The sequence below is a fragment of the Alexandromys fortis genome, unplaced genomic scaffold (assembly GCF_014885135.2).
Source record: "Alexandromys fortis isolate MF-2015 unplaced genomic scaffold, M_Fortis_MF-2015_v1.1 scaffold_8_9099976_23576923, whole genome shotgun sequence".
NCBI lineage: Eukaryota > Metazoa > Chordata > Mammalia > Rodentia > Cricetidae > Alexandromys > Alexandromys fortis.
This window is the reverse complement of record NW_026067899.1, coordinates 4,672,201-4,697,061: the sequence shown is the minus strand read 5'-3', so window position 1 is coordinate 4,697,061 and position 24,861 is coordinate 4,672,201. Positions and strand designations below refer to the sequence as shown.

The following is a 24,861-nucleotide window of genomic DNA, read 5'->3' as shown; positions in this document are numbered from 1 at the left end:
TTCCCACCTTGGGGAATTTGTTGAAAGCAGCAGCATTTAAGCCTACTTGAACAAAGATGTTTATAGCCACCCTGTTTGTAATCACACACAACTGGAAACAGCCCAAATACGCAACAATTAGAAAGTGATTAAGCAAACTTTAAAGCTTCACTATGGAAAAAGGAAGTCTGTGGCAATAAAAATGATGAACAATTAGACTGCGTAATACTGTAAACCCCGAGGTAAAACAATGCCACATTACAAAGGAGATCATATATTGTTCTAAACACAGCGTGAAAATATGGGCCTGATTACAGCAGTGCCGGTTTCGTTCTTAATAGTAAGAAGGGGCTGTAATCTGGATGAGGTTGTGTATCTTTCTCATGAAGTGCTTAGAACCGGAAGTGCTTTGGTTTTCGGTGACTTGGGAATATTTGCTTACATATAATGAGCTTACACAATGAGCTATGTGGAGCCTCGTGTCAGCGTGGAATTCATCTGCTACACGGATACCTTACTCACACAAATGGGACATGGTTTTACACAGTATTTCTGCTTTGACTAGGGTCTGTCACAAGAGGTCAGGCATTCACAGAATCCCTTTGGAAATCCAAAGGTTTTTGATTTTAGAATATTTGGAATATTTCAGATTTTGGATATCTGAATAAAGACCATTCATTCCATCAGTAGATAATTACTTCTTGGAATGAAAAAAGGCTCGATAGTCTTACAATAGTTTATGGGTTTTTTTTTCATATAAACTATAAGCCTGTTTTGAAATACATACATAAAAGTACTACAGTGGTATAAAATATACTGAATCTATGTTCATGTAATACTCTTCATGTTCATTTATGGTCTACTTCTGACATATACCATAGGGTCAATAACTATTAGTGGCCGTGGAGAGACGCGTGCTTTAAAACTGTGCATCATTGAACTTGTAGAAGTAAGCACCAACTTTGCCTTTGGTAACATTAACCACTTGCATCAAGATAAACCAAGGTCAAAAACTCTGTTGCCAAGCAGTCAAAGGGGGGGCTCAGAGCCTGAGAACTGGATCTGATAGAGAAGCCCAAGGCCAGGGGTCAGTGGAAAGGTAGCCGCGGTTAGTGATGCAAAGTCAGGAGAGGGTGCCAGCCGTAAAGACTGCACTGGAGAACTAAGAAAGGGCAGGTCCCTTAAAGGGCTCTGTGTAAGATCCCTCCAGATGGCACCTTTTATTCATCCTGAGTCTTTGCTCTTAGGTTTCACAAATATCTCCTGGAAATGATCCACCTTAGGTTTTTGAGAACGTTCTATATACCATTCTAATGTTATATCATTCCTCAGGGTAGCAAACCCATGTCAGTTCCGAGACTCCAAAGAACAGTAGCATTTTCGATGGTGGGCACTCTGTTACATGGGTCTGTCTCCTTTTAATCATATTTCATTTAGTGATATATCATTGGAATGAATCATAACTGATTGCAGCAGAATACATAAAATTCCTGAATGTCATGTTTCACTGGACATTTAGCAATTGTGTGCATCTAGAATTATTCGTGTAAGTATACCCATAATAGAGCAGTAGTCAGTCACACCCCAGCTCCCCTGCTGATGTGAGGCTTCCCCTTTGGGAAGCATCCGTTAAGAGTCTGATTATTGTTCATGAAGTCAAAAGAGAGAAGTCTGCAGCCCTTCATGAAGGCTGACAACGCTGTGTTCACCATCGGGGCTTGTCCACAACTGCATTTCCAATTCCGTATCCGTAAACTTTTTACTGTTCACATCAACAAGAGCCATTGATTCACGGGCACTGTGCTGAAATCAATCTCCCCTGATCAGTTCCGATCACTCCCTTGGTCAGCCTTTCGGAATGACAGCAGCTGTTAAAGGATCACAGATACAAAGGACAGGCCTGCTTCCTACCCAAATGGGGGTGAGCTGAAATCACAAAAGATCTCTTGACCCCAGATCTTTCCTGTAAGTACAGAGTGGTAGAATGAGGGCAATGTTTGGGACTGGGTTGGAGTTCCAGTCTTGGGTAGGCTTTTCACTATGAAGAATATCTGGATCTTCACCTGCAACGTAAGAATAACGTCGCCGATCTAATAACGTCTGATGCCATGAGGGTCAGACAAAACGCACAAGAGTTCAGCTTTCGTGTGACATCATTTAATACTCTTTAAGAGAATGAGGTTGTCTACACTGGCTGCATGCTGTTATCTGTGTTCAGGGCAGATTTAATGATATGACTTCAGGCCACTGCCAGGAAACCTTCCTTCTAATTTTTTCTTCCTTCTATGTTCTAATAAGTGCTTTAGTATGTTAAAAGTTAATTTGAAGGAAGGTAAGTGACAGGCACTAATAAATATAATAAATGCATCGCCATTCCTTCAAAAAGTATTTTAAGACATGAGGGCACACAGACTGCAATGGTTGTTAGGAAAATAGCAGAGGTTTTGATATTGGGTTACTTCTTTCTTGGTGATATTAATGTATCTCCTTCTTCAAATCCTTTTATCTGTTTTCTTAGCAATCACAATTCTTATAGATAATCCAGACAAGTATTTAAGGTAAATAGGGAATGGCTTGTAGCCAATTAGGAACATTAAGAAGCTTGGGACACTGTGGGCCAAGCAGATTCTCAGGTCCAGAGATTCTTAGTTAAGTAGTTTATCATGGTATGTTATGTCTCCCCCTACTCGTGTGTGTGTGTGTGTGTGTGTGTGTGTGTGTGTGTGTGTGTGTGTGTGTGTCTGTTTAGTAATTGAAATATGTACTACTCTCTGAGGATCACTGCTTTAGATTTTGACTAGAAACAAAGGCATCCTTGGTTGGTGAGTGATAGGGCCACCCTGTCCTTGTGGGTTACCTGGAGCACATGGGGAAAGCATGCACTAGCAAGTTCTCAAAACAAACAATAGTAAAACAATATCTCTGTTAATAATTAGAGCAACAAACCAGGATGTAAGAAGCCACTAATTAGTTCCCGGCTGCTCGGCCCAAAAATAACCACACAGATACTGTATTAATTAAATCACTGCTTGGCCCATTAGCTCTAGCTTCTTATTGGCTACCTCTTACTTCTTAATTTAACCCGTTTCCACTAATCTGTGTTTCACCATGAGGCTGCGGCTTACCGGGTAAAGTTCTGTTGTCTGTATTTAGTGAAGCTACATGGCTTCTCCCTGACTCTGCCTCCTTTCTCCCAGCATTCAGTTTAGTTTTCCCCACCTAGCTCTGTTCCCCTATAACTCTACTATAGGCCCAAAGCAGTTCCTTTATTAACCAATGATATTCACAGCAGACAGAGGGGACTCCCACATCACCAGGACACCCAACATCTTTGTCAGCAGTGGACAGGTTGACTAGAGAAGATCAGAAAAATGTCCCTAATTATTATTATTATTGTTAGAGGCTAAGGTCTATTGGCTAGAGCAAATAAAAAATAAACCATCTCATTATAGGTCTCTTGAAATAACAAGAGATTCAAAGGACTTTTCCTTACTATCTTATGTCTCCACTGTAGCCTCAAAGCTGACATATGAGGAACTCAGGTTCCATCAAGAGCAGAGAAGTGTTCTTCTGTGTATCAGGACACATCAGCATAAGGCAGATTTAGTTAAATTACCCATCGCCCCGAGCTACACAGGGCACACTTCTAAAGTCTGCCAAGCTGGAGTCATTTCCAATGGGCCATTCTCTTATAGGCCTGCCTGTGCAGCCCAGGAGCTGAAAAGGCCCACCTGGGAAAGCACCATGTGTGTCAGCAATGAGAACTGTGCAGAAGGACCCTGGAGGTGGGATAGTGGCAGAGACCCAATAAAACTGCACACCTGCCCTTGAGCCAGAGGTCCAAAAACTAATAACACTGATGCTAGACCGTACTCTCTTCCTTCTCCCAAGGCAGAGACACATCACAGAATGTGTGCGAGGAGAGGGGAACATCTGAAGAGTTAGTAAGCCTAGGACTAATGTCAAAGACACAGCCCCCCCCCCCACCACCACCACCACCACCACCACTGCTGCCTGAGCTGGGACAGAGTTTCTTTAAACCTAGTGAGAACATTGCAATTTCTATTTAGATGGCCCTTGAATTTTTAGTAGCATCAAATGAGACTTTCTAATGTCGCAGTGCAGGCAGGTAAAATTCTACAGACTGTACACAAGATAATGACGACGGGAGAGGAAGGCAGAAGCTGCAGAACAAACCTGGTGCGAAATGGGAGAAAAGTGGGTTCTGTCTTGTGACTGCCTTCCAGTGGGCCCAGCCCACTTCATATGCCTGTGTCTGTTTCCTGGGCAGAGAGACAAAGACTCCCTTGCCACCTCCAGATCCAAAGGGCTATGACGATTTGAAATGGCATTTGGCCTCTTCAGAAGCAAATCTCTTCCAATTGTAAGGGCTCCTCCAATTCCTTTCAGGCTGAAGCCTTTTGCTGACATTTTAGCAACTGGTGCCAAGCACTGGCTCACATGTTTCATAATTTACTTAACTCTTAGTCAGTCTGATACACCAGGTGACAGGTCACTGACCAGTTCTCTCTGCATGTATGTGTCTGTGTCTGTGTGTCTGTATGTCTCTCTGTGTGTCCCTCTCTGTTTCTTATCTGTCTCTCTGTGTGTCTCTCTCTGTCTATCTTGCCCTCTCCCTTGCCCTATTTCTCTCTCCCCTCTTTGTACAATCTCGGTAGGATTATATGACTTTGTGATGCAGTCTAGAACACAGGCCCAGGAGTCAGACTTTGGGACTTTAATCTCCCTCTGCCACTATCTGAACCATATTGTAGTTATTGTATTTTCCTAACCTTCCTGGCCTTGGTTTTCATGTACAAAGAAAAGTCATGATATTCTTAATGGGTTTGTTTTCAGGACTAGATTCAGCAGTGCCTTTGACATGTGTCTGGGACCCACATGCTCAGTGATGGTAGATGGATGGAGTCCTAGACAATAGATAGAGAAGTTTACAATAATAGCACTTCGTATGAAAGGAGACTGCCAAAGCTAACTGATGCGTTCACTATTGGGTTGTAAATGTTATTACACCAGCACAAAGAACTCTTGCTTTCCTTTGTACATAGTGGGGACGAGGACTTTGTCAGCAAGTTCCTTTAGAGCTTGCCCTTCCTCTCTACTTTTCTGACTGCCTTTTCCTCCACAGCTCTCAGCTCCATCATTATCAACAGCCTCTCCACACCCTCTGGTCATTAGCTGTAAAGTATAGAGCCAGGACCCTCAAGACAATGTCATCTGGCTTGAACAAGTCGGAACAGGGTTTAAGGAGGTGAGCGTGTTACACTTCCACAGAATCCCCTCATTTGCTGTAGAATGCACAAGGATGGATAAGTGCTTCAAAGACAGATGCTTTGAATGTCTCTAGGGAAGAACAGCGGCTGAAGAGGTTGGTGAAGCAGAGACTTTTTCAGCCCCATGTGTTATTTGGCACCCCCTACTCTGAGAAAATTCTGTGAGATATTCATCATCTCACTGGCATGCCCGGAAGTCACACTCCGCTGCTAGTCTTGATGATCTTAGGTCAGGTGTGGCTCCCTCTCCTCTTACAAAGAACACGCACCCTCCTCGCCTTTTTCTAGAACTTCGTTCTCACCCAAGAGGGTCTCAATAGATTTGCTGGCTTCTTTTCCTTCAGGCAGCGTTGTTCAGTCTAAAGCCCTCTCCAGGGCTGTCAGCTAGGAAAACCGAGCTGAGTTTTGGAGTTTTGAACTCTGTGTCCAGCATGGTGTACCCAGAGCTGAGCACTATGAATCTGATTCCGTAGAGAGAAAGAGGGAGTTCTCTAAACTGCAACTTGTCTGAATCCATAACGGATGACAGTGGGTGGGGTTAGCCATCACATCCCATTTCATCCACCTTTGAACCACAGCCACATCCTAGACAAGCACAAACTACCTCTCAGACATCAGGTGATGCGCAGGCATTTCTCCCACTTCGAAAAAAAGCAAAAGCAAAACAAACAAAGCAAAAAACAAATAGCACCATCCCTCCAACCCCCCCCCCCTTCCAGAAAGGTATCAAATCTCTCCTGGAGGACAGAGCCTGGCCAGCTCCTCCCATAAAGCCTTTCCTTTTCTTTCTTGTCTAGTGTCATTCCTTGTTGATTAAAATAATGAATTTCCCTCCTTCTAATTGTTGGTCCCTTGACTACAAAAGAAAAAAAAATATGCTCAGCCAAAGCTTTGAGATAATGGTCTGTGTTGACCTAATTAAGTTCTTAAGCAAGGTACTTCCTCTTTTTCCGAGTTGCATTATTTATTTCCTCCTAGTTGCCCTTTTATGGAGATGTGGCATAAATTCAAGGAGATCCACTTCAAATCCGTTTGCTGGCACCGCTTCAAGAGATGAATACAAATTACTGTTTATCCACCGAACACTTACATTGCACTCCTGCGTGACGGGCAGCATCCTAAGTGTTTTATAAACAGCGGGGCTTTGCATGCTCATGACAACTCTGTGGATGGGTGTTCTCATCTACTCCACATGGGGAGAAAAGCACAGAGAGGTCAAGAAACCCAGCCAGTGCCACACAGCTGGATGTAATAACAGGATTCTCAACCAGGTTGCCCTGCCCTGAAGCCCATACTCACCAATGGATGATATTATCTGGTTTGCTTATACATAAAGAGGATGGATAGATAGATAGATAGATAGATAGATAGATAGATAGATAGATAGAGCTATATGTGTGTACCTCAATCAAAATACATCCCTGATCTAAGCAATTTGTCATCATTTTTACACATGGAAAGAAGCTAGAATCTAAATTTCCAAGTGGCTAAAAACTCAGCTACCATAGATACCTTCTGCTTGTCTAGGTCTAAGCAGGATCTCCAAAGGATATACACAAAGGAATTTCTTCTATAGAACCTCATTTTCTTACTTGACTTTGCTATCAATACAGTCATTGGATCAGGCCTTTAACTAATTCAGAGCACATATGCCCAGAGGGTCCTGTAATGAATCCATTTGTAAATTACAGAGACAGTCATAAATTATTTCCACATAAAGAGAGCATAGATCAAGGCTGCCATATTCCTGTGAGCACTGTGGTACACCCTTAACCTAAATCATATTTTCTCCTTGTAAATGGGAAGGAAAATTGCATTGTCTTGACCTCTGGATCATTGGATCTCGTATTTATTTTATATATGTCTCAAAAGAATTCACAAGGAAATACATGCACTTAACCTTCTCCTAGAAAAGGATACAAAGCAAAAGTCCTAGGCGTGAAATAGACACAGTCTGCTTCTTTATGGATTGAACTATCGAACGACTCATACTTTGATCATTATTTAGCACAATTTATGACTTCTAAGAGACCATTTATCAATAACTCCTGAATGATTTTTTCCAAAACAAGTACAAATAAAAAAAAAAACAATTTACTCTAATCTCTTTGATAGGATCCTGATTATTGTCTTATTGATCTCAGCCTGCCATGACAGCATTGTTAGCTCCAGGTGGAAGCCACAGAGATCCAGGATACTTTTATCACTCTACTGTTTAGAGAGATGGTGGGGATGGTGGGGGGTGAGTGTGCTTATGTTTAGTGCCTACTCTACCTAATTTTAGCAAATTAACAGAGTGCCGTGACTTGAAAATAAATAAAGCATGACCCCTGTCTTCAAGGAACGTGTGGATTGGGGATGAAATGGAGTTACAAAGACTATCCTGAGAGAGGTGCTAGTTACGTACAGTGACATGACGAGGTTGTCAGCTGGCCACTCAAGCCAGCCCGTCTTTTTCCTTTGTCTCACTTTCCCAAAAGGTGAATGAGAGCCAGTTAAAGAGTGTCTAAGAAGAAAATTTTATGATAGGAAGCTTGACAAGATGTAGATAAGGCAGCACCTTTTATACCATGAAGATGTCTGAACTTTGTTCCCATCTCCCAACGGTACACATATGTTAAATAATTTGAGAGAAAGAGTGATAAGGTGTTGGTCCTTTACTGGGGGAATAATGAGGCTTCTACAAAGATGGAGAATGGGGGGTGGGGGCGTCAGTGAGAAATCATCTTAGGAGCCCCAAAGAAAGACATTTAAGAACAAAACCAAGGCAGATAAATTACCGGAACTGAGAGAACATCACCACAGAAAGCCTACTAGGTGACCTTTATTATGTGACTTGCTGTGAGGAAGGTAGTGCCATGCTCTAGATGAGGTCAGATATTAATCACCTTCGTTATTTACAGCATCAAATAACAAGAAATTCCATTAAGGCATCATAAACCGATAGAGACTTTATCACTTCTGGGAAGCATAGCCCAGAAGCCATGAAAGCGCAGGATTGGCCCATTTAGCCACACCTGCCAGAGTCCCTGTTTTCTTGCTACTCATCTTCCATCTTTCCACCTTCCACACTATGCACACACATGATCCAGTGTGAAGAGCCCCAAGGATTCCACACCAACCTATGGCAGTAAGAAAAGAGAGAGAGAGAGAGAGAGAGAGAGAGAGAGAGAGAGAAGAAAGGAAGGAGGGAAGGAAGGAAGGAAGGAAGGAAAGAGAAAGAAAGAAAGAAAAAAAGAAAGAAAGAAAGAAAGAAAGAAAGAAAGAAAGAAAGAAAGAGAAAAAAAGAAGAGAGCTGCACCTAAGTGCCTATTTCAAATAAGGGCATCTATCCCCAGGCTTCATAACCACTCCTAAGAATAGGCCCCCATGCCCAGCAGTAGATGGCCAACATGAAACAAACTCAATGGCATCTTGGATGCTCTTTGTCTCACCATGCTGTCAGGGCATTCTTTTTAACCTTACATGTCCAGTGTGTATATATTATGACTTCTGATTATGTCTTTTTATAAGATTCCTGTGTGTGCAAATATGTGTGTCTCTACATTTGTATGTGTCTTGTGGCTGGTTTGTTTGGTTGCTTTCTCTTATTCTGTGTGTTTTATTGTATTTTATTTTGCTATTTTTTTCAGTTACCTGTTTGTTTTCTTTTCCCTTCCTTTCTTCCTTCTTTCCTTCCTTCCTTCCTTCCTTCCTTCCTTCCTTTCATTTTTCGAGGCATGATTTCTCTGTATAACTTTGGAGCCTGTCCTGGAACTAGCTTGTGTAGCCCAGGCTGGTCTCGAACTCACAGAGATCCTCCTGCTTCTGCCTTCTGGCTGGGAGTAAAGGCGTGCGCCACCACTGTCCAGTTACCTGTTTGTTTTCTAAGCAGGGACAGAAAAGGTGTGAATCCAGATGGGAGGAGAGATGGAAAGGAACTGGGAGAGAGGAGGAAAAATGAAATCAGAATATAGTGTATGGAAAAAATATTATTTTCATTTCAAGAAATTTCAACATTCATAAAAGTTTCCAAGATATAAACAACCAAATGAGCCATTTGTTTGAGTAAGAATTAGGTTTCCAGCTGACATTGGACTGTCACATCTCACCTCACACACTTAGCAGCTACCTGGACCATGGACATCATTGCCCTGATTTGAGGATTTCTGTAGCTACAGACTCCATTCAGTAGACATGACGGTATCAGACCCTGGACTTTGAATTACTCCAAAACTAGGCCATTTCCTCAAATGGGATATTTTTGTAAAGGAAGGAGTTTGGGAGTTTCTCCCCTGCCTCTTTTAGTAAAGAGGCATCTCAGCTGGTGTTTTGTGCCCTCACTGGCACCGAATGTTCTGTGCCCAGCAAGGAGACCTCAGTGCTCTTAGCTCTTGACATATCCTGGAGAGCTGCCTCTACCCAAACATTCTCCGTGTTCCTTGAATCGCAAACATGTTCTCCCATGTTTGACGGTAGTCTGATTCTTAAATCTCTCTTTCAGCTTTATTATCACTAAATAAACTGAATCCTCACCGTGAGCCTTACAAATGTCACGTTTTTAATAAGAAAACACACAACCTAGAACATGTTGCTTCCCTTTGTGAAGTAGATTAAAATTATTTCTGTTGATTTACAACTGTATAAAAATTACAATTGAAGTATCTGCTGTGTTTCTTAAATTCATATTATGTTAAACAATCACTTAATAAACAAGTTGTCTGTAGAGAATTCCCTCATTTAGTGGCTACACTGCTTAACCGATATCTGGATCTGCTGGCCCTTCCCTGGATGACTTGACAGACCAGAAGGTCAAAAAGCTTTGTTGTCTAGAAAGTGACTCCTCACAGGAGCCCTGCCTGAAGTGAGTGATTCACGGGGATTAATTCAGGACAAAGGAGAATTTCCCAGGTCCAGAGTGATGCGGTGACAACAGATACTGTCAGTCTGCCACAGGAAGTTGTTGTCATCTGTGCCTTTGGCATACTTGGAAGAGCTGTAGAAAGTGTGCTGACTGAGGGGAGGGGCATGGGCCCAGGGTCCAAGCCACAATTCTGCATCCAAACAAGCAGGTGGCACTGGCTTGTGCTAAGCTGAAGAGAGTGGTGTGTGCCCATACCAGGACTCCCCTGCTACTGAGAAGCATTGTCAATTTACCTTCAGGTATTTACTTATTCTGTAAAGATACGTGTAGATGTTTTGTACAGAGCCCTGTATGAAGTAAACACACGTATGTGGTTCAAAAAAAAAAAAAAAAACCTTTGTTGTGTCCCATATTTTCCTCACCCTGGAAATGTACCCACAATGCATTCAGTAAAGCCCCTTTGAGGTGTCAAAAGGTCAACTTCCTTGTCACTGCGTTTCTAACATGCTGTTTGTTGAACAGATTCCTTTCTTTCCCTCTGTAGAAGTTTAAGTTGGAATGCACCTGTGTGACAAACTGTTGACCTTCATCCTGGTCACCCACTTCCACCAAATCAAACTCATGAAAGCCGTGTTCCACTTCCCACCTCGCTTTAAACACCCTGCCTCCGTGGAAGTAAATACTCACACATGCTCTAAATACCAACATCAAGATAAAAGGAAATGGCTGGTTTTCACCTTTAGTATTATAAATGGATTGATGCAAAATAAATTTCAGCGCCTTGAGTACTTGCTTGTTTACTGGTTGCAAACGATGGGTTCCTCACAAGAACAGATGCCTCCGAGGAAACCCTCAGAACATAGCTTAGGGCAGGTCTGCATTGTCAAACTCAGGTTGGCTTGACATCTTGAATATGTACATTAAACTGCTATTGGCAAACAATTATTCGTACAATTCCAAGAAGATTAAGAGAGCTGAATTAAAAGAGAAATGAAATTATAAGGAAAATAAGGAACACCCTGACATTGTTTCACCCTATAACAGAACCCTAAGGGAAAGCTCTTTCCCCCGGTTTTCCACACCTTTACCAGAACTGCATTTTTGCTAGACTGAATTCCCTAAAATAATTGGTCAATTTTTATCTACATTTAAAGAAAATTCCCCCAAGGACCATGTTCCTCTGTTCTATGGTGCTGTTCAGGCATCTTCACTCTAGGTCTACTCAACCCCATTCTATCCTCTAAGGAAGCCTGGGCTGACCCCTGTTCTCAGTTCAGTGGCTCTTACCAGACACAATGAGGCCCAGGCCAGCTAGCTTGCAGCCTCATCTTTCCAGTGAACGGGTAGCCCTCTTAGTTGCTTTAAGTCCCAAAACATATAAAGCCAATCAAGAGTATGAAAAACATTCCCTGAGATTTTCTTCTGACAAACTAAAATTGTCAGGTATACAGAAACTTCTGGTACTTACATGAGAGTAATTTGAGAGTACACAGAAGGTAATCATGTTTGGTTAATCATATTTTGTGCCATGAATTCATATTATAAGGACCTGGTTCCTGTTCAACTGCCTACATTAAATTGTGTCTTAATATCGGTCGTTGGCTTTTATGTAGTCGGTTCATTAGCTGATTGGAATATGCTTCAGCATGTTGGATGGTACTCGTGATATAATTTAACTCACCTTCTGTGAAAAATAGTTCTAGAATTTAAATGAGGAAAACTTACCTATAGAAAACAGCATGCTTTCTTTTTATGTTCAGATTTTAAAAAACATTATGTAAGTAATTTATCGAGTTTGTTACCCTTTCACTGTCTGCCAGGGACTCACTTCAAATCTTGGAAAGGCTACAAGCCGCAAGTGAAAATAATAGTTCTTACATATGATATATTTGATTTTTTTCATAAATGGGACCTGTTTCCCCACTCGTTATTTGCCTTGTGATTATGTTTTCTGCTCTTAAAGTCTTGGTGTAATGGGATGGGGTGTTTGTGTGTGAAGTTAGCAAGTAAAATAGTCTTACTGTAGCTTAAGGATTTTCATAATTTACAGTTTATGAAGGATTTTATAGAGAATTACAATCGACTATTTTATCCTTTTCCCTGCAAACAGAGAAAACCAAGAATGAATATGATGGATCATACCAGACATTTAAAAGCAATTAGTAAAAACGAAGATTTTTTTTTCCAATGAAGTAGACTGATGAGAAAAATTGTAGAAATATTTCCCAGAGGCCATGAAATAAATGGAAGGTAGTTTCACAATCTTTTGTGTCATCATGAATATGTGATCATTCTAGCCTGAGTTCTACTTAGATTTTTGCTAGTTCTGATTCACCTCTAGAGAGTAAGCTTCCATGATTGGGTCACTCCTGGGGTATATGACAGTATGCTTCCCGTGTATGTTAGCTTTCCAGTATGTGTGGAAAGCCACCGAGGAAAGGAGAGCTCATCCTGGCTCACAGTTTAAGGGCACACAGTCCAGTGTGGCAAGAAGGCCTGGCAGCAGGAGTGTAAGGTGACTGTGCAATAAATCTGTAATTAGGAATAGAGTGCCAATGCCTCATTTCCTCCTTTATATTTACCCTAGACCCTCAATCCACGGGATAGTGCTCCCCAGATTTATGGTGAGTCTTCCCACATTTGTTTTAAATTGCTTTGAAATCCCACAGAGACTCACCAAGGGGCTCATCCCCTAGGTGGTTCCAGATCCCATCAAGTTAACCATGAAGATTGGTCATGACATGAATCATACAGGACTCCAACACATCTTTTGAAATGCCAGTCAGTTTTTCGTCCCTTCAGAGGCTTCTCTCCATTAAAATTATTTCATGGAGCTTGGAGATTTCAAGAAATGCACTTTCATGTTATGTTGCTATAGATACCATTTCCTTCATGTGGCACTTGTTAAAGTCCTTTGGTTTTTTTTAATTCATTTCATCTATGAGCAATACATTATCAAGTTAAAAGACACTTACATCCAAGCATTTGTCTGTTGATGGAAAATCAACTCCAAAACACAAGCAATCATTTTTGAGAGTAATAATTTTCTTTATTAACTTTTACTAAGAATGATTTTCTCGCAAATGCAAACATACTTTAGAAATTGTTTCAGCCATATTATTAGATTTGATTTTGAATACTGAAAAGTCACACTTTCTGGAGAGCTCTGACTGGCCGGTCATGATTTCATTTCTTTGTCTGGTGCCTGTACTTATCAAGCTGTGAAAAGATTGTAATCTCATTAAAAATTGAGGTGGAAAGTTCAAAGCAAATGTTAAAGGGCAACCTAATTACTTTATGAAATCTGAAATATATGTTCAAGTCCCACACACTGAAGTTCTTAGTTTTAGCCAAAATTCTTACTTTGCCAAAAGTTCTATTAATGCATGCACACACGCATACACACACATGCATGCACACACGTGCACGCATACAGCCCCCTTTAAAAAACAGGGATTTTATTTCCTTTGCCCACTGTGTGTTGCAACTCCTGCAATAGTGCCTTACTCAAACCTCTTCCCAGTACACACTGACTGGACAAGTATTAGAGGTTCAGGATGGAAGAGAGTGAGCATTTCCTTGTCCACTCCACTGAGGTCATTTCTCCTTTACCCATCCTTTCAGGTTAGAGGTACAAAGTTGTGGTGACAGAAAGTCCTAGGAAAAACCCATAGTCACTGACACATTTCTCAGGAAATCAGTGCTCTGCACCAATGCGTGATGCTTCCTAAAGTGTGGAACCTCAAAATTGTTCATCCCCACGATGAACTAGCCTATGGAGTCTTTCTTGCCATGAAAGCAAATGTTTTGGGAAAATGCCATCAAAACCTCCTCCCCCATTCTGTTCACAGTCTTCCCAAGTCCTCCTCCACAAGGGAGCAAAATCAAAACAAAACTTAAAGAAACCAAAATATAGTCATAGCCTGAAAGGAAAATACACACACACAAATCATTAGCTGCCCTACATAACCACACCCCTTTAAAACTGTAGAATTATTCCTAGGTATTAAAAACTCCTTTAGAAAAATTGGCAGTTGGGTGGAACACTCCTTAACCCCATCTTCTCAGCTTCAGGAGAGGGGCTTCCATTGAGGAGCCACAGAGAGACTTTGGGGGATTGGTAACCATCTGGGTGAACCATGACCTTGATGAGGCCGTAGGCTTCATAAAGGGCTCAAATGCTCAGCTTGCATGTTGTGGCCTAGAGACCTAAAGAGCATGAATTGTTGAAAGAAGGAATCAAGAGAATGCATCTATAGAACGGAGACCCTTTCTGAACCTGTACTTGGCTGGATACTCTTACTGAGAGTTATTTATGTGAGGCAAATTCATGAGAAAATAGTGAGCAACCAATGATACATATAAATTGGGAGCTAATGCATTGGCTCCTCAACAAAACCTGCTTTAGAGTCCATTTCCAGAGGCCTGCTGGTTAGTGAGACACAGAGATTTGACACTGCATTTCAAAGACCAGATCTGAGGCTCTGAAAATACATGTGCTTCAGGACAGCGGTGAAAAACAAAGCATGTGGATTCTATGTGCCTTAAATTAAATAATCTGTCAAATAGAAAATCCATTCCAGCATTTCTTTGTCTTGCCTTAGAATGAATAAGAAAAAATCACTGTAGATACAGGAGACAGACAAGAAAATAGAAGCCTTAATTTTATTTAACCAAATAATTGAATTACCCCCAGACTACACTTAAAAGGCCTAGAAAGTGAGAAACATCCATCTTAGATTTGTGATGGTTTTATTCACGATATCACATATGCCTTACTAAATCTTGGCTAAATTCTTTAGGGAATACCTAATAGTATATCCACGTTTTATTGCATCTTTTCAAAGGGTATAAATGTTTTTATTTGCCACAGCAAGCAGCTCCAATGTCATGCCACAAAACAGTACAAAATCTGGGATGACTTAGCATGGGGACCTTCCTGAGGTGTGGGTATTTTGTTTAGATTCACATAACGCATCAGCAAGGGTTGCTTGTAAATTGCAAGAGCTCCTTGGGTTAAAATGTACTTAAAACTACGTGATTCCTATGTATTCCTATCCTCAAACAGCACCTCCGTAGATTTATCCTGGGAAGAAACCCCCTGGATAAACCAACTATTACCTCTTGATATGGAGCAGGAGAGGGTCCCATAACCGTTTCGTGTCCTAGCACAAGTTGAAAGAATTGTTCATTCTCTTTGTCCATAGGGAGATACCATAGGTAGATAGTCACAGATGCAGCAGGTTCATCCTATAGTCCTGTGGTCCTCACACACATGGGTAGAGTGGTATGATAACTTGTACTGCATTCCTTCTGTGAGCCCAGACTTAACGGAAAACATACAGCCTAGCCAATGCCCAGAATATAGACTCAGAACCTACTAAATATGATTGCAGGCAATTTCAGAGATTATAAGGTCCAGAAGTAGTTCTCAGCTTTGGACTGTCAGCCTAGTGTAAGAAAAGAGAGAGGGGGCCTGGAGGTAGATCCTCGCAGATCCCCCCGGGGGGGGGCAGTTGATCTCACTTTATTTGATTATTTCCTTTTTATTATTTTTAATTATAAAAATAATGTTTGAATGCATGTTGTTATAAGCAGTTCAAATAACAGAGAGCATAATGAATAAGAAAAGGCTCTTTGCTCTGGCTCATACACCATCCCTTCCCCTCCCCAGAGATCAAGTCTGTTAGTTACTTCCTAAGTGTTTTAATTTGGGATCATGCCTAAATATTTAATGTAATATAAGCAAGTGTTTTAACTATTTGTATAGTAGGATGCAATCATAATTGAAAATCTCATCATATATATCATATCCACTCTCTGTTTTATATCCCTGTGACATTATAACTGCTTCATCAGGAATTCAAGAAAGGTTTGGGAGTGCATCTACTCCAGGAAAGATGACTCCTTAATATTTAAAATGCTCTTGTCAGTCTGTTGTTGCAATGTTTTCATCCCCCTCAGATTGAAAAATAATCATAACAAAACCCTCCAGTGAAGCTGACAGTACTTTAAATGAGTTTGTATTTTTTTAATCACACAGGTATATATGCATATTTGAAAAGTTAATAGTGTCAATGTGGATGAGGTATAATTGAAGCTACAAATAACGATTAGTGTGAAGATGGATTGTGGGAGGACCACAACCACCCAATCACCCACCCCACCCTCCACCTCTGCCACAACCAGCGCGGCTCACATACACCTTGGCCAGCACCTACCAGTATCAGACTTTAGAAATTTCCCATTGAGCGCGGAAATTCATCTTAAAGTAACTCTTTAAAACCATCAGCAACACAATTCTAAATGGGCCATTGTTTGATTTTCCGATATTTATGTGTTTCAAAGAGCAGAGAGAGTTTTCTATTCCAAAATAGCTCGATTATATTTTGATTGCCGCATCAGATTTTCCAAGGATCTCGCTTCTCAAATGGTGTAATCACTTATACATAAGTTGATAATTGCTTTACAAAAATAAAAACCGTTGCTGTGGCAGTGGCATAATGTGGGCCTAGGTGGTGTTTTCTCTCATCCTTCAGGCGTCACAAGATGCTTAGCTCTATTGTTTTGGAAAATATGTTGCTGGATTCTGGGTGTTAAGGTACCTGCAGTCTTCCCCTACGAAAGGAAGGAAATGACACTTGTGCCCATGTTTTCTGGAGGAGCCTTGTCCGAGCCAGGGCTGTTTAACCTGCTTAAACATCTCTCTGACCTTCAGCAGTTGGTTTTGCTCTGTGTGCTTGGTTTCAGGAACCTCTCCCAAGGGGCCATTTCCGTTTATAGAGAAGGCTTTACTGACCATTCATGTTCTTGTCCCACCACATCTGTCGGAGTTCAGCTGAAAAGTGAGCATGGCCTCGATTTGGCCCCATGGAAGTGTTGTTTCTCATGTGGAGGTAGAATTCACAGGTGTCTTGTGTTCTTTGCTCTATTTCTCCATGAAGTAGTGCATAAACTATATACGAGTATATTCTACACATATTCACATATAGAACTCCTCAATTTTTTTTCATTTATCTACCAAGGAAAGAAAAGAGTCAGCTTTCTGGTATTTGGAAGTCAGTTTTAATCACTTCCTTGGGTTACTACTATTGTGCTTAGTGTATACAGGTAGATGTGAGTAATTCGGCGTGAATCTAACACTGATCTTTCCGGCCATCTCTGTACCACAAAGAACACTGTTGTTTATTGCCCAGCGTTGAAGCTCTGACTGCATCTACAAAGCCTCCTAGCTCCCACCTAATGCCCCCACACAACAAAGCACACGGACCCGAAGACAGTTTATCAGATAATTTTTAATAGAGTCCTAGAAAACTCTGCACGTATTCCCCAAGGTTCTTGATAGTTATCTTGGGAGAAAAAAAATAGTTTATTTACCTCATATCTGTTCAGTTAAAATGTATGACTTCCTCGTGGTAAGAAATCAGGCAAAAATAATAACACAAGAACAAAGCGGGAGGAGTTAGCTTACATGCCCTGATCCAAGCCAGAATCAGCTGCCCAGATATCAGACCCATTCAAGGCAAAATAAATGAATGAATGAATGAATAAATAAACAATCATATCAAAGTGATATAGTCCCACTGATAGAGAAAGGCATGAGTGGCCGCTAAGACCCTTAGCAAACAGAATTCCAGAGGCACAACTTGGAAAATTAAAATAAAAATCATGTATGTGTGAAACATGAAGTAGATATGAAGCCGTATTCATGTAGTATGATTATAGGGGACATGATAAGATTGTAATCTCCTGTTATGAATTCCTTCTTTTCTGATGTGTATTGCATTCATTCATTTGTATGTGTGCAATAAGAAAACCTTGCAAAACCTCTAGAATGCTCATGATTTTAATAACTAGCTTCTACCATCAACATAGGAAGATCCCATAGTTTCAAAGTCTGACAACCAAGCTTATGTAAGGATTTATCCCGTTCTTCAGTGTTAGCCTGGGACAAGTTTAAACTCAAGTTTACAAATTTATTAAATTCACTTATCTAGGCTTAAATGTTTAAGACATTAAAACTCCTGTTATTCCCTAAAGTATCATGAATCTTTATCAAAAATTAAAGACTTATAACATAATATATACTTGAACATTAGACATTAAAATCAGGTTGAATCTTTTTCTTCCTTTTAATCTCCAGGAAATAGCATGTAAATTACACATAAGATGAAATGGGAAAACAGTTGTTGAATTGCTGAAAGAAGGGCTCCATTTAAAATCTAAAGAAAAGACCAGATCATTCCTAGGAGTCTGTGCTACGTTACTCAAGAGTCCCTCTTAGATAAACATAAGTTTCAACTGGATTCATAGTTTACAGCCAGTGAAGTTTTGCCCTTTATCATCAATATCCTCACTGTATTACTCAACTTGCAAGGTATTAAATTACACACTAAAATACACTCACACATACACACACAATTAGAGGTTATATGCATGCTTTGATGTCTCCATCACAGTCCCCTGTCACCTGAACTACTCCTGTCTTAAAGAGATACAAGGGCTTTAAAGATGGCTTCATAGGTAAAATGCTTGCTGTGCAAGCATGCAGACCAGAGTTGAGAACACACGTAAAATCTATGTGGGCGTGGTCAACTGCCTTTAATCTCAGTCTACAGAACACAGAAATGGGAGTTCCCAGTGTAATCTGGCTCTCAAGACTAGTCAAAATGGCAAGCTCTGGAATTGGTTCAGTTTGCCTTCTTAGAAATTAACCTCAAAAGTACCTGGAATCATTTAACCCAAAATATTGTGTGGCTCAGGCAGTAACGCTAACATTTTATCCCACCTTATGATATAACCTGGCTCCAAAACTATCCATGATGTTATTAAACAAAGAATGCTATGGTGTCCTTCTACTTTGTTGGGATAAGTAAACAGGTTTATTAGCAGAGAATAGTAATAGCACCTAACTAAATCATCTCAGGTTTTTTTTATAATTATATTTTTTTTTCAGACATGGCTTAGTCATCACTAGTACTTAAACTTTGACAACATCACAGAGACTTTAGAGATCATTCCAACAGGTGGTGCCCATATAGGTGGTTTAGCTTCCATGGGAGCTTGCCTCATTCAGAAAGCCAGACAGACATATCTCTTGTAGCTCAATAGGGCTAAAATACTAATATTAGACTAGTAACTTGGACATAACTGAAGTGACACAAGACCTCTTAATATAATATACAATTAATTTCCTCTCTGTAACCCATACAAAATTAAGAACCAATCTCAGGGATCTGGGCAGGAAGAGCCAAATTTACAGGTCAACCAGCTTTCCAGGGATTGAGGGTTAGAGCCTGATTTCTAGTATTTACCTATGACTGTATTACAAATGCCCCATCCCCACCAGCACCAAAGGAACTATACCTGATGCTGAAGAGATGGGCATCACTCTGCCCTATGGCACCCATCCAAGCAGGCTGAAGCACACTCTAGTCTCTGCAGGCCCAGCCCAGATCTGCTATGGTGGCGACTCTAGCCTCACCTCCACAGCAGGGGTTGTTTCTACAAACAGGCCCTAATGGATTTCCTGCGTGGAAGTCTTGAAGTCTCAGAGTCTATTTCTCAGATACCCACTACGACAAAGAGAAAGTGGAGTTCATTATTGATGAAGTTTGGAGCTGGGAAGTCCTCTATTCCCTCACCTAATCCCACTAACTAATGAGACCGCTATTTTCTCCACCGCCTTTCCCTCTGAGTCACAGAAATGACCTTGATAAACCAGTGAATAAACAACTGAGCAGTGCCTTCTGTTTTATTCTTTCGGTCTCCATGCCCTTCTTTTCCCACAAACCTTGATCCAATGTAGCCAGAAGCTGAGGTCAGAGATCCGCATGCAAAGTCCTTTGTTATCACGGAGGAAGGAGGAAGACTGGAAAGGCTAACCCCGATGCCCATGTTATTGCTATCTTATTTGCCCTGATATGTCACTAAGGTTCTCACTTAGCTCACACTTGTAAATATTCTCGCAGAATAACTGAATTTCTCACCCGTAATTGGCATCGGCAAAATTCCTTCTTGCCGGAGGGAGCTGAAAAGAAGGGACAATGCTGACGAATATAATGGGATGATACACTAGAAGAACCAGCACTCTTGAGTCTGGTGGAAGTGCAAATTAAATTAAAATCTGGGTGACAAATGTTGAGTCTAAGTCATTTCCCTATAAAAACACAACAATTTATGTAGTCAATTTTCAGTGGTTCGCCCAAAGAGAAATAGCAATAATGGCAATTACCCAAAAGAATAGACAATGGACAAATTAATTTCTACTTGACTCTGAAATACTGTTTTGTATTCTAGAACTAACATCTGAATGGAGTTGCATTTTGCATTCTAGAAAGTTACAGTGCCTCTGGGTTAATTACTAAAATTACATGGGAGAAGTCAAACTAAAAAAAAATGGTTTGTGCTTTTTCATCTTGTCCTATAAAGCTTGTCTCTGTGTTCTAAATTAGTTCTATGAATTAGATGCCATTACCTTTTAGGATAATATTAAGTTTAAGTTAAAGCCAAAATTAATTATTCCACCACACAAACCACACACACACACACACACACACACACACACACACACTTCCTTTGCCTTGTTTAGTGAACTTTAATTCTTTTAATATGTTAAAAAAAGATCCCATGTGACTACTTTAGAATATATCCAAAACACAATTATGTGTTGAAAATTTAAACTATAATATCTGCCCTTGGGAAAGTCAGATTAAAAGCTTGCAATTTTCCCACACTCTCTTTGTGGTTGTGGTGGTGGTTTTTCCTTAGTAAACACACTGTGTTAGAAACAACTGGTAGAAACGCTGCTACAGAGAGTCCTGTATGATTTCTCTCCTTCAACACCACTTCCTTCCACCTTTGGTTCCTTCCTTTTTAGCAGTCAATGGTTTTTATATAAAATGTTCAGTGTTGGCATTCATTTATGTTACATTCAGCTCTTTCTCTTGCATGGATTTTTTTCATAAAAGGGAAAACATTCAATATTCTAGAGAAAAAAATCTTCTAGATGTTATTGTCCTGAATTCAACATTCAGTACTCATTTCAGTTATTTAAAGATATGTGTACAAAAATTATACTTCATGCAACTAGTGTATTAAAGACTATGGAATTTTCCATTTAAATTTAAAACATGTAACTTAAAGATCAGCTAACACTCTCATTTGTTCTTAGTTAAGTGATACAATCTCATTACAGACTAATACAATTTTTCATAAGACATCACTAAGTATTGTAGTGGCTTAAAATGCTTCCTGTGATACATCTTTGCCTGACCACTTAACCTGTTGTTTGATGTTTGACCAAATTCAATTTGCTACTTTTGACTGCATAAGGATACTTTCAGTTGGACACCGACAGTTCTAGAGAGGTGGGCTAAGGCTAAGCATTGGCAGATTGAATAGACCCCTGTACAAACACTGTCCCCTCTAAACACCATGCACTTAGTTCTTAAAAAGACAAATAGTATAGAAACCTAAGAGGAGTTTGGTGAGAGTGATAGATAACAATTGTGACAATAATGACATTCAAATATAATCCACATCAATAAATGTTAGCAATTGCTCCAAATACTACTTAGCATTTGTTATTACCAACATAGTGAGCATGTATGCCTACCTTGTGCAAACACTGTTCTATCCTCAGTTCACCTCGCTGATACAGACTGTTATTTCCCTTGTTTTGCTTGTAAGACCTAGAGAGGTTAAGTTAAATTTAAACCCAACCTAAACACATCCAGCAAACAAAAATGACAATTGTGTAAAGAGAAGCAGCTAGTGTTTGGCCAACTTGAACCAGCATGTGACTTCAGGTGACCCACTAGACAATGCTTTTGTTCATACACCGCCATCTCCTCCCCACAACTGGCTTCTCTGGCTCAAATCCATCCAGACAGATGCCCGTGATGGGAGCCATACTGCAGATGCAGGACAGTATGTGCTGTAGTCGCTAACTTTCTCAACAGCCTTCCGACTGTGAATGGCGAGACTGGAATACCACCAGTCCTCAGTCAGGAAGCTTTGTACACGGGTAGTTTCGAAACCCAGAATCAGATCAATGAAAGGCAGCCTTGTGTTTTCCCTCAAATAATTATCTAAACAGATCTGATTAGTTTCAGCTGGCCCTAGAGCAGTCACCAGTTTAACTGAAGACCCTGCCTGAGAGGGGTGGCCCTCCTACCTGACACCTTAGCTCTGCCTTGCTCAAGCAGCTTCCCCTCTCGGGATACATTTGGTCATCACTAGAGCATAGGTAACTCTGATCCTCATTTAGACTTTGGCTTCACTATTACCTGAATCGAGTTTTATTTAATTAATTAAATCCCAACTTTTACAACTCAAGAATGGCCACATAAAACACATATTTACAGTTTCTTTGAAAATCTGAATTCGTGACATCATCGGACTTTTATTTTTCTTATGATTTCCATGACAACCATCAGTTTGGCCTGAGTCACAGCTGGCTCTCCAGCAGGTCACATGATCACTAGCTAGCCACTGTCCCTACCATTCCTTGCCTCCTCACACCCAGACTGAGTCTTCTCTGTCCTACTCACCTGACCTTACGTGCTGCCCTAGAACTGGCTTAAACTCTTATATTCGTTTAAAACTTTTTAGACTTTTATTCACAATGGGCCCATATCCCATTCTGCAAATTAGAAATCTTTTTTTAAATTAGGGAATGCTATCTTCGTTCTCTCAAATCCAATTAACTTCTGTTATATATAACGCTGTTCCTCTTTCTGGTGTCTACTTAGGAGTCTGCACATTGGTGACGAGCAGCTTCTGGAGTAGGCCTCTCCCATCTCCACAGACCCATGGAGACCATGGTAGATGCTCTCTGCAGCTGGGGTGAGAAGAGAGAAGAGGCAGCCGGCTTGGTCCAGCAGGTAGGAGAAGAGCTTGCTGCTCAGCGGTGGGGCTGGTCCCAGAGGAGAGGCCGCACAATGCTATAAGACCAGAAGTCATTCTCTAATAGCTAGCGGGTGATAAGAAGTGTTGATCTTTCTTTTATTACCGACTCCAAATGCATTTGCTCATCACTTAGAAAGTGAGGCTATTTATTGCACCTGAGCCTGGGTGGAATGGGTAATTCTTACCCTCATCAAGCCTCTGGCTTTACTGTTGGCTATATGAAGTTTTATTTATTTAATGAAATCCTAACACGTATGTAAAATAACCTTACCGCGAAAGATGAGAAAAATTACAGTTTAATAAATGTAGCCTTAAAAGACATATTTGCAGATGTCTTTGACACTTTGGATCGGTTTTAGTGAATAGGCTCCTTAAAAATGAACTCCTGGTGACCACTGATTTCCTTCAGGTGACCTGAGACAATTCCTATGTAAAGTCCATTCCTCCCAGCCATTGCTAATTGGTTCCTGAATCTTCGTTGAAATAACCTTGCCTCACAAGGCAATTGTGCTTCACTCACTTCTTATTTCAGTTAAACATAAGAGATTTATATACTAAAATGGTGGCAGGGTTATTAAAATATATAAAATACAAATGATTATTAAAATAATTTTACTGAAATGGCATGAAGGAAAACACCCTTCTATGTGATTTACCCCAGCTAGCATAAGATAATAAAATAGTGTACAAACTCTCTGCAGTGTGGTTTGGGAAAAAAGCACAATCCCCGCAAGAGGACACTGGAGTCTGCTTCCCTCTTACCCATCACCTTCCTATGACCTGTGACCGACCATTTGTCATGTCGAAACTACAGTTTCTCTATCCATGAAATGATCAGCTCTCTCAAGTGCCTTCTAAGTGCTTGCTGGACTCTGAGGACAGCGGCCAGTCAGTGCAAGGTGGGAGACAGCTCTGAGCTACTTTCCCAGCAAGCTGATTTCCCAAAATCAAACTCACCGACTTGTCGGTACACCTCTTTGTCTTTGTGTCCAGCAATTGGCACCAGGTATATTGGTTTTCAGGACCCTTTCTGCCTTCCATGATGCGTTAGTGGGTGGCTTTTGACCCTTTTCTCCTTGACAACATTTCCTCGTCTCTGTCTGTCTCTGCCCCGTCAATCTCAAGGCCAGAGGTGAGATGAGGCATGGTAGAATTGAGTCAGTACGTGCCCCAAAGGGCAGATGTCAACTGACATTCCCCAGAAAGAAACACAAGTGCTCGGGCTGTTAATGACTGCCCTCTGCTGTAGAGAGGGAATCCAGCAGAGGTATGAGAACCCAAAGGATGGTTCCCATACATCTACCTAGCTTTCCACAGGCATCATGGATCCCATTTTCTGTGGCAGTCTGTCTGGTGACCTGACTCAAGATGGGGTTACACCATCAGTTGCAGCCTCTATGTCTCAAAGGGCCCCAGCGACTCCCAGTGAACAGCATGATCAACTGTATTAAACCAGCAAGGTGAGGGAGCTTTTGTTAATGCTGTATAAAACTTAGCCGGCCCCACGTATTCCAGGAGGTATCTGCGAAGAAGCCTTAGTCCTGGCTGCCTCCCAGACCTGAAAGAAGGCCAATACGACTAGATTACAGTAAATTAGGAAAAAGGAGCAATCTTCAGAGATTTTCCTACCCCAAGTTCCCTCAATGCTTGACTCCTCTGATGTTTATATTCCTGGCAGTGCCTTAAACAGATTAAATAGCTTGACTGAAAATGCCGTTGATTTGTTTACCCAAATCAAACTCTCATATTTTATCTCACTCCTCTAGATTGTGAGAGCTTTATCAAGAACTTTGCATGTGGGCTATTGATATGATAATGCAGTCCTAATGCCTGTTT

At 40.8% G+C, this 24,861-nt stretch overlaps 1 protein-coding gene across 5 annotated transcripts in view; it reads left to right on the top strand.

Moving 5' to 3' along the window:
• Positions 1-24,861, top strand: part of B3galt1 (beta-1,3-galactosyltransferase 1) — a 482,035-nt gene that overhangs the window by 414,091 nt on the left and 43,083 nt on the right. For all 5 annotated transcript variants that reach the window (XM_050123307.1, XM_050123288.1, XM_050123270.1 and 2 more), the window contains one exon: positions 22,869-23,000. The gene's annotated coding sequence lies outside the window, so the exon portion shown is untranslated. The remainder of the gene's footprint in view (positions 1-22,868; positions 23,001-24,861) is intronic.